Genomic DNA, 9,372 nt, shown 5'->3' on the forward strand with positions numbered 1-9,372 from the left:
GCAGACATGTTGGCAATCCATGTTCTATATTGTGGTTCAAGTTGCAGTTCACCAAGAGAAAAGTTAATTGCAGAATGTCTGAAATGGGCTGGGCATTAGGGTTGCCACACAGTGCCCGTAGAAGTCTTTCAACAAACACGGCGCGTCTCTGTACTTCTCCCTAGCACCCGATGCCCTGTACGGTAATCCTCCCTTATCTGCAGCTTCACTTTCTGCAATTTCAGTTGCTCAAGGTCAACTGTGGTCCAAAAATACTAAATGGAAACTTCTAGAAAGAAATGATTCCTAAATTTTAAATTGCACACTGTTCTGAGGAGCATGATGAAACCTCTCACCGTTCTGGTCTGTCCCGCCCGGAATGTGAAGCGTCCCTTTGTTCAGCAGGTGTACACGGTGTGTGCCACCTGACTGTAAGCCATCATGGTTATCAGATGAACTGTCGCGGTGTCGCAGTGCTTGTGTTCAAGTCACCCTTATTTTACTTACTCATGGCCCCAAGGTGCAAGAGAAGTGAGGCTGGCAATTCAGATATGCCAAGGGGATGCCTAAGACCTCTGATAGTTCTGAACCTGTCTGCCGTCAATCATCCAAGGAGAAGCTGTAAAGTGCTTCCTTGAAGTGAAAAGGCGAAAGTTCTCATCTTAACAAGGAAAGAAAAAAATTGTATGTTGAAGTAGCTAAGATCTGTGGTAAGAACAAATCTTCTAGCCATGAAATTGTGAAGGAAAAAGACCTGCTTGCTAGTTTTGCTGTCTCATCTGAAACTGCAAAGTTGGGGCCACAGTGCTTCATTAAGATAGAAAGGGTATTAAATGTGTGGGTGCAAGACCTGAGCAGAAATGCATTCTGATTGACAGCAGCCAGGTTCAGTATTATTGGAGGTCTGAGGCATCCCCTGGGGGTCTTGGAGTGTGTCCCCTGCAGGTAAGGGGACTACGCTATTGCATTTGTTTATCATCTGGCTGCTGCCACTAACATATAAGCTCCCCATGGGCAGGGGCTCCATTTTGCTCACTGTTGAGTCCCCATTACCTGACACTGTTTATACCACATGGAAGGCCCTTGATAAATATGCTTGAATAAATGAATGAATGTCAGGCACTCATATGAAGACAAGGCAGGGTCACTGTCCCAAAGCTACTCTTGGGCTAGACGACAGAAACAAGTCTGTTGGGTATGGTTGCTACAATAAATGACACAGGAAACAGAGATTAGTTTGATGCTCAGAATACAGCAGAGAAGACAGCAGTCCCATAGGAAGCGTGGAGACAGACACAATGGTGAGAAGGACATTGTGCCACATTAACCTGGCAGCTACCTCTGTCACCTGGGGGTGGCCGATCTTTCTCGGGCCCTATCGTGGACAGCTGAGGCTGCAATGTTTGACTGCTGCTTTTGTGCCACAAGGGTAGTGTGCAAGGTACTGACCAACCAAACATGTCATGAGCATGTTTTAGATGAGCATGTCAGGGCTCATCTAAAAATTCCTCTCCCTCCCGCCATAGCGCAAGAATAAGACATTACAGGAGAGCAATACACCAGCCTCCACCCGCAGTCAGCAAGACTCCTGGCAGCCAAAATAGGCAGCGGGAAAGTGGCCAAGGGACAAATCCCAACAACCTGGGAGACGCCCTGTGGTCACCCCCGCCGTGGCCTCTCACTTACACTGCCCACAGCATTCACTCATTATTTCACTTATTCCATAGTTCCTGAGTACCTCCTGTGTGTCAGACACTGTTCCAGGTCCTGGGGATGTGACAACAAGTTAAAATACACAAAATGCCTGCTCTCAGAAAGTTTGCACTCTAGTGGGTGTGTAGGGGACAGAAAATCGACCAAATAATTAAATCGTATATTAGATAAAGATAGTGCTATAAGAATAACCTTGGGAAGGGGAGGGAGGAGTTCTAGAGTTGGGGAGGAGTGTGCAGTGTCTACATACAGATATTTGGATATATAGATATTTAAACATAGATTTAAATTTAAACTTTTAAATTTGATTGTCAAGTGATAGATTATAATTGCATATATTTATGAGGTACGAAGTGATATTATGATAGACATATATAACGTGGAGTGATGAAATAAGGCTAATTAACATATCCATCGAATACCTATCCTTTTCCTGGTGAAAACATTTGAAATATTTATTCTCTTAGCAGTTGTGAAATATACAATACAGCATTATTAACTATAGTCACCCTGCTGTGCAATGAATCTCAGAAACCGTATTCCTCCCATCTAATGGAAACTTCATACCCTTTGACCAGCATCTCCTTATTTCCCCCAATCCCCAAGTCTGTGCGTGTGTGTTTTGTTTTTTGTTTGTTTGTTTGTTTGTTTGTTTTTGAGACACAGTCTCGCTCTATCTGCCAGGTTGGAATGCAGTGGCACGATCTCGGCTCACCGCAACCTCCACCTCCCAGGTTCAAGCAATTCTCCTGCCTCAGCCTCCCGAGTAGCTGGGATTACAGGCGCCCGCCACCACACCCGGCTAATCTTTTGTATTTTAGTAGAGATGGGGTTTCACCATGTTGGCCAGAATAGTCTCGATCTCCTGACCGCGTGATCCTCCCGCCTCGGCCTCCCAAAGTGCTGGGATTACAGGCGTGAGCCACCACACCCCGCCCCTTCACAGTTCTTGGCAGAGGGATGAGATCAGAGACAAAAAATGAGTGAACGAACAAAGGGATGAGTGAATTGGGATTCAGAGAGCATTCTTCCTTAAACACAGAACATCAGTATTGAACAAGTCGCAAGCCAGGTGCACACACACAGCTCTTCACTCCCTTGGGGTACAACAAGCCCAAGGACCGACCACAGAACCATAGAAGCGTTCTATGGACACGGCAGAAAGAAGCGAATGGGGGCCACCTGTTCATAGCTGCTGCTCCCTGTCATTGGTGTAAGATAAAGTGGGGGTGACCTCCTGGATAGAAGAGAATACTGAAGTAAGAGGGCTTGGAGGAGGATCCGAGGACGCCTGGCTCAGGTTCAGTGTTTCTGTCATGAAGATTCCAGATCTGACAGTCCCTTGTCCCCCCATCTCCCCAGCCCCTCATTGCTGGCTCCTGGGACAAGCTGTTCAGACAGAAGAACCCACCACCTAGGCCTCCCTATACCTGCAGGAATAAAACCTGGACAGAAAAGACACAGAGCTTCCAGGCTTCCCTGTATCTGCAGGAATAAAGCCTGGGCAGAAAAGATGCAGAGCTTCCAGGCCTTCCTATACCTGCAGGAATAAAGCCCGGGCAGAAGAGACACGGAGCTTCCCGGGACCACACTCTGCTTCCTGTCCTCCAGCCACTCCTGTGGCACAGAGACAGGGAACCTGCAGAGCCTGGGTGACCTGCCTCTGTTGCCTCCCATCTTCTCCCACCAGAGCTGCCTCATGCCCTCCGGGTTTTAGGGGCAGCTCAGGCTTGCCAGACACCATAACTGTGTTTTTGTTATTTTTCTTTTTGGATCAGAGCACGTGGTGAGTGAGTTGGCAGTGAGGGAGTAAGAGAGTGAGAAGACAGAGCTCTGGGTCCTGAGGGGGCCCCCTCAACCTTTAGCCCTTGCCCCCATGAGGTCTACTTTTCAGATTCCCAAGGGGCCAGGAGGTGAGGGTCCTGCTGCCCGGGCTGGCCCCCGTGGACAGGGACAGGCCTGTTTCCTCAGCTGTGTCTGCTTCTGACCAGAAGGAAACACCTGGATATGAAAGAGCCGGTGGGGTGGGGGTGGGGGAGCATTGTTCCCAGGGGCAGGGAAGCTTGATGGGATCTAATGGGGCCCAAATGCAGCAGGGAGCAGAGGGCGACGACTGCAGCTTGGCATCTGCAGCCACCATGTCAGCTGAAGCATTTGCGTGGAGACAGTATAGGGCCCGCAGCAGGTTCTAATGGGAGGTAGCGGGGCATGGTGGCCAGGCAGGTGGCATTCCAATCCTGTCAATAGGGCAACTTGGGCTGCTTGCTTAAAACCTCCGTGCCTCAGTTTCCCTATCTTAAAGGGGACTTGACAACAATGCCTACCTCATAGGCTTGTCATGAGACTGAATGAGATGATATTTGAAAACCACTTAGAGCTAAATAAATAAATGGACCGTGCCGGGCATGGTGGCTCATGCCTGTAATACCAGCACTTTGGGAGGCCAAAGTGGGCGGATCACAAAGTCAGGAGATCAAGACCATCCTGGCTAACACGGTGAAAATACAAAAAAATTACTACTGAAAATACAAAAAATTAGCCAAGTGTGGTGGTGCATGCCTGTAGTCCCAGCTACTCAGGAGGCTGAGGTAGGAGAATCGCTTGAACCCAGGAGATGGAGGTTGCAGTGAGCTGAGATCGCGCCAGTATACTCCAGCCTGGGTGACAGAGTGAGACTCTGTCTTGATGACAACAACAACAACAACAAAAAAGACCGGCCCGCGAGTGCTCTGTACACCCTCCAGTAGCAGACTAGCTGTGCTCCCCCCAACACCTGACTTTCCCACCTGCTTTCCTGCCTCTGGGGGTTTGCACACTTTGCTCCCCATTGCTGGGGTGCCTCTGGGTGCCTCTTGTCCCCTCTTTGCACACCAGGTCCTCCCTTGAGCCTCAGCCAGGAGCCACCTTCCATGGGAACCTCCCTGAGCCCACACCCTGCAGTCTCTCTCTTTCATCCTGCACACACCACACACTGCCTGGCTCACTGAGGACCCTGGCAGGTATTACTTTCTGGGTTGGTCACTCGCAGCTGTATTCAGACCCTCTTTGCAGGCAGTCAGCTCCTCAAGGACAGAGACCAGGCCTTGGTCAGACGCTGGCACACGTAGAAGATACCCAATTCGTGTGTAGGGAAAGAATCGGCCAGACCAGCATGACTTTCACCAAATTCCCCAGGAAAGTGATGGATGGATGATGTCCCAGAAAGGGCACGGACTGGGACCCAGATGTTTCACATTGAGTCTTGCTCCTTGCTACCCTACTCTGCAATCTTTGGCAGATTGCTTCATTTCCCTAAGCCTCAGTCTTCTGTCCTAAAAAATGGCACTAAAACACTTATCCAGTCAACCTGTAACTGCTGGTGAGAATCAAATGGGAAAATGGGTGTACTCTGCAGCATGGGGCATGAATCATTAGTCCTATTATTAACGGCATGTACAGGATTCCAGAAGAAAGGAGAATCCTTCTTACAGGGTCCTGTGTCCTTTCTTCTTGTGAAAATGGGATGAAACAATCTTGACTTGGCAGAGTTACCCTGCAGTGTCTGAGGTCGTCCTTCTCAGAAGGGTGGCCGCGGCAGCCCCGAGCCTGGGTAAATAAGAGCCAGGGGTGTTTCCGCCCCCTCAGGGCTTCCCTTCCAGCTCCCTCCTTTCCACCCCTCTGTCTGTTCTGCTCAGATCTGCCTGCCTGGTGAGCTCCATCCAAGCCAGCACTTACCTTGGCTCAGTGGTAGCTTCTGGGCTCCCCAAGTCCTTCAACCAACTCCCTACAGTCCTGTGCAAGGCCCCCAGTCCCAGAGAAGCAGATATCTTGGGAGGGCCTCCACGGGTGTCTGTGGTCTTGACTGTGCTCTTCAGATCTGCAGAGGAAAGCTCGATGTCTCACAGCTCTGTCCCCTCCTCTTCCTTCCCCTTCCTTGTGGCCCTCGAAGCTCCTCCCAGAATGCGTTCTGCTGTGAGACTGCTTTCTAAAGAAGCATCTGTGGTCACCCACGGTCACTGGAGGTCCTTTATTCTGATCAAATGCGACCAATTTTATGGGACGGGAGGGACACCTCCCAAGAGACTCCCTCTGGTGTTGACGGGGGAGGGATTGATGCAGGGAGCCCTAACCTCTCTCTCAAGCTCCAGACTCACCAACCATCCCCCATTCCTGGACATGGCCAGTCAGATGACCCTCAAGCACCTCCATCTCAACAGGTACAAACTGAGCTCATCATTTCCACCTCTAAGCCCACTTCTCTGTTTCCCGCCTCAGAATCAGCAACCTCGGTGTCATCAACGCCTCCCTCTCCCTCACCTGTTACGTCTAAACTGCACCAAGCCCTGTCAATAGCTCATGAATCCTCCACTTTCTTCCATCCCTATGGCTGTCACTGTTTCACCTGACTACCATGATCTTTCTCCTGAAACACCACAATGGCCTGAGGTCCTTCACCCCACAGCCAAAGGTCTCTAAGAGTGAAACACAAATTTCTTCATGATACAGTCCTGCTACAACCTTCAATGGCTCCTTATTACTTTTTTTTTTTTTTTTTTTTTGAGACGGAGTCTCGCTCTGTCTCCCAGGCTGGAGTGCAGTGGCCGGATCTCAGCTCACTGCAAGCTCCGTCTCCCGGGTTTACGCCATTATCCTGCCTCAGCCTCCCGAGTAGCTGGGACTACAGGCGCCCACCACCTCGCCCAGCTAGTTTTTTGTATTTTTTAGTAGAGACGAGGTTTCACCGTGTTAGCCAGGATGGTCTCGATCTCCTGACCTCGTGATCCGCCCGTCTTGGCCTCCCAAAGTGCCAGGATTACAGGCGTGAGCCACCGCGCCCGGCCGGCTCCTTATTACTTTAAAGAGAATGGCCAGACTCCTCAGTGTGACTTGCCAGACCCTTCTTGATCTGGTCCCTCCCTAAACTCCAACCTCATGCTTTATCCCTCACTCCAGCCCCTCCCAGAAGTACTGCAGTCTCTTAACGATCCAGGCTGTGGGAATCGCTTCCCAGCCCTTCTCCTGGCTCACCCCTTGTCATTTGTTATTTATCAGAGAAGAACAAAAAGCAAGCCTGAGAGGCAGGAAGAAAGTGGAGTGCCAGGGGTGCTGGCAGAAGACAGAATGCCAAGGAGGAGATGATGGTCAACAATGTCAATGATTGCAGAGAGGACACAGGTGAAGAGAATGAAAAAGCATCTGCTGCCCTTGGCAATTAGCAGAGAGCAGTGCTGGGCAGGGACAGTAGAGCTTTTGGGGGAAGTCGATCAACGGCATGGTGACACGTTTGCTATTTTGACATTTTCTTTCTTTTTTTCATATTTTGAAGCCCAACACTATTTGGGAGAGTCTCTGACACATTTCTAGAGCTTCGAAAAACTCACAGATTCTGTGCTGTCATCCCGTTGGGCCTAATGGGTAAATGGCTCTAGAAAGTGACAGATTGCTGACAGCATGGTTTGAGTGCTGGATCCAGCTATGCCTGAAATTCTGGTGCTAAATCTACTCTTGGACTGTTCATTGTATATGATCCAACAAATTCCATTCTTTTTTGGATTAAGCCTGTTGGAGTTTGTCACTTAACTCAACCCAAAGAGCTTTGGGGCTGTGAAGTCACTGATCTTTTTCTGTAGGGGCTTGACTAGGTTCTATGCTGACCCCTCATTTTGCAGAGGAAGCTATTTAGGAAAGAAGTCCAGAAATGTAAATCATTTACTCTACAGCTATGCCTTCCTCCCACAGCTGCTTCTTTTCTGTCCCCTTCATGTGACTGAAGTCACATTCTATCTCGCATCTTCGTATTAATGTTATCAGCTCACATGTCTGCCTTGTTCCTCCTCCCTCCCTCAGTGAGTTCTGAAGGAGCAGGGGCTAGGGTGTTGTTCATTATTCCATCCATCACAGGGAGAAAGAGTGTTAAGAGAATGCTTGGCTTATTTGTGAAACAAATAGGTGACTGAATGAAGGAAATGAATATGCCCAGGACAGAATAAAGGACCAAGAACTCAGCCCCTGCAGGTTCCAGACTCAGCAGCACCCGGGCAGTGTGGCCACCCTGGGCAGCCCCTCTCCTTATCAGCCTTGACTTTAACTGAATCGGAAATCACAAGCCGAGGTCACTTCTTATGGGTGCATTGCTGTCTTATCATCAGCTGCCATTTCTGCAACTGCATTGGCTCTGGTAGCCATGGAGGGGGCGCCTTGGTGACCACAGAGGGCCCCCAGAGCTGTCCCTTGCAAAGAGGAGCTAGGGTGCTTTCATTTTTGAGTGCACACTGCTGATAGCCAGCCAGGAACAAAGGACAGTGGGAGGAGGAGGTGACAATAGGAAGGACCAAGTTCCCCCATGGCCCCCAGTGCACCGTCCCTACCATCACCAAGGCAAGGCGGCACTACCCCTTTGACCAATTCCAGCCATGTCTTTCCTCTCCAGACCATGTTCTTAGGATTTGTTTAATCTGAGTTTTCCAGGCTGTGCTCTTACCAGGTTTCTCACCTGCACCAATCTCCCAAGAGCAGACCCCTCTTTCTCTGCTGAAAGGCAAATGATCCATCAGCATCAGAACTGTAAAAATTAGGGTTCCCTGCTTTCATTGTACTAGGTCTCAGATGACCTGGTCAGCTAATGGAGGCAAAGACCCCCCCGAATGATCAATGCCCAAGATTCAGAAGCAGAAGGCTCACCATCTATTGCCACTCCTCCTCCTCCTCCCTCTGCCACCCTCCTGGTAACCCTTCTGGGCATAGCTGCAATGGCCTTTCCTCAGGTTCCCCTATCTCAGCCCGGGTGCTTGGAAGTCTGTTCACATAACTCGCCTTGGAGTTACAAAGTTACTTACTTTCTCTACAGATGAACCACTGCTTCTATTCCATCCTCATCCATTTTCCAGTCCATGACAAAGCCACTGAGAGCCTTAAACAAAAATTAAATATTCTTGCCACTGTGGACTGAGAGCCATGGGCGAGGGGGGCCAGATACTGGCATTGGGGAGGTCTGCAGGACCACAGTATTGGAGTCAGGCAAGAATTATTTGCTTAGAACAGGAGGCCCCGAGGGTCGCTTGTGTCCTCGCCTGCAGTGCCGCCCACCTTGGGAGCTGCTCCGGGATTATTCAGCATTGAAGGCAGCAGAATTTGTCATTTCAGTTTTCTAAGGAATCCACTTACATAAAATACTAATAAGCAAAGTCGATTTTACTAAAGATTATGTGGGAGGATGAAGGGAGAGTACCTCACACATCTCTTGGCAAACTATTCAAAAATCCTCTGTGGGTAGTTCAGAGGTTCCCGACGTCCCTCTTCGAAGCCGTGCCATCGGAGCGGGCAGCCTGGAATAGGGTGGAGTTTTGTGCTTTTTCCTTTCTCTTTTCTCCCCACATGACCCTGACTCACTAGCACTGGTTCCTGCGTCTCGGATTTTTTCACAGACACACCTGAATTGTCTTTGATGCGCATTCAGAGCACTTCCATTCCATTCCAATTCTTAACTCCCCATTTCTCTCTCTCTCTCTCTTTTTTTTTTTTTTTTTTTCCGAGATGGAGTCTTGCTCTGTCGCCCAGGCTGGAGTGCAGTGGCGCGATCTCAGTTCACTGCAACTTCCGCCTCCCAGGTTCAAGCAATTCTCCTGCCTCAGCCTCCCGAGTAGCTGGGATTACAGGCGCCCGCCACCACACCCGGCTAATCTTTTGTATTTTAGTAGAGAT

Source organism: Colobus angolensis, unplaced genomic scaffold (genome assembly GCF_000951035.1).
Source record: "Colobus angolensis palliatus isolate OR3802 unplaced genomic scaffold, Cang.pa_1.0 Scaffold47, whole genome shotgun sequence".
Classification (NCBI taxonomy): domain Eukaryota; kingdom Metazoa; phylum Chordata; class Mammalia; order Primates; family Cercopithecidae; genus Colobus; species Colobus angolensis.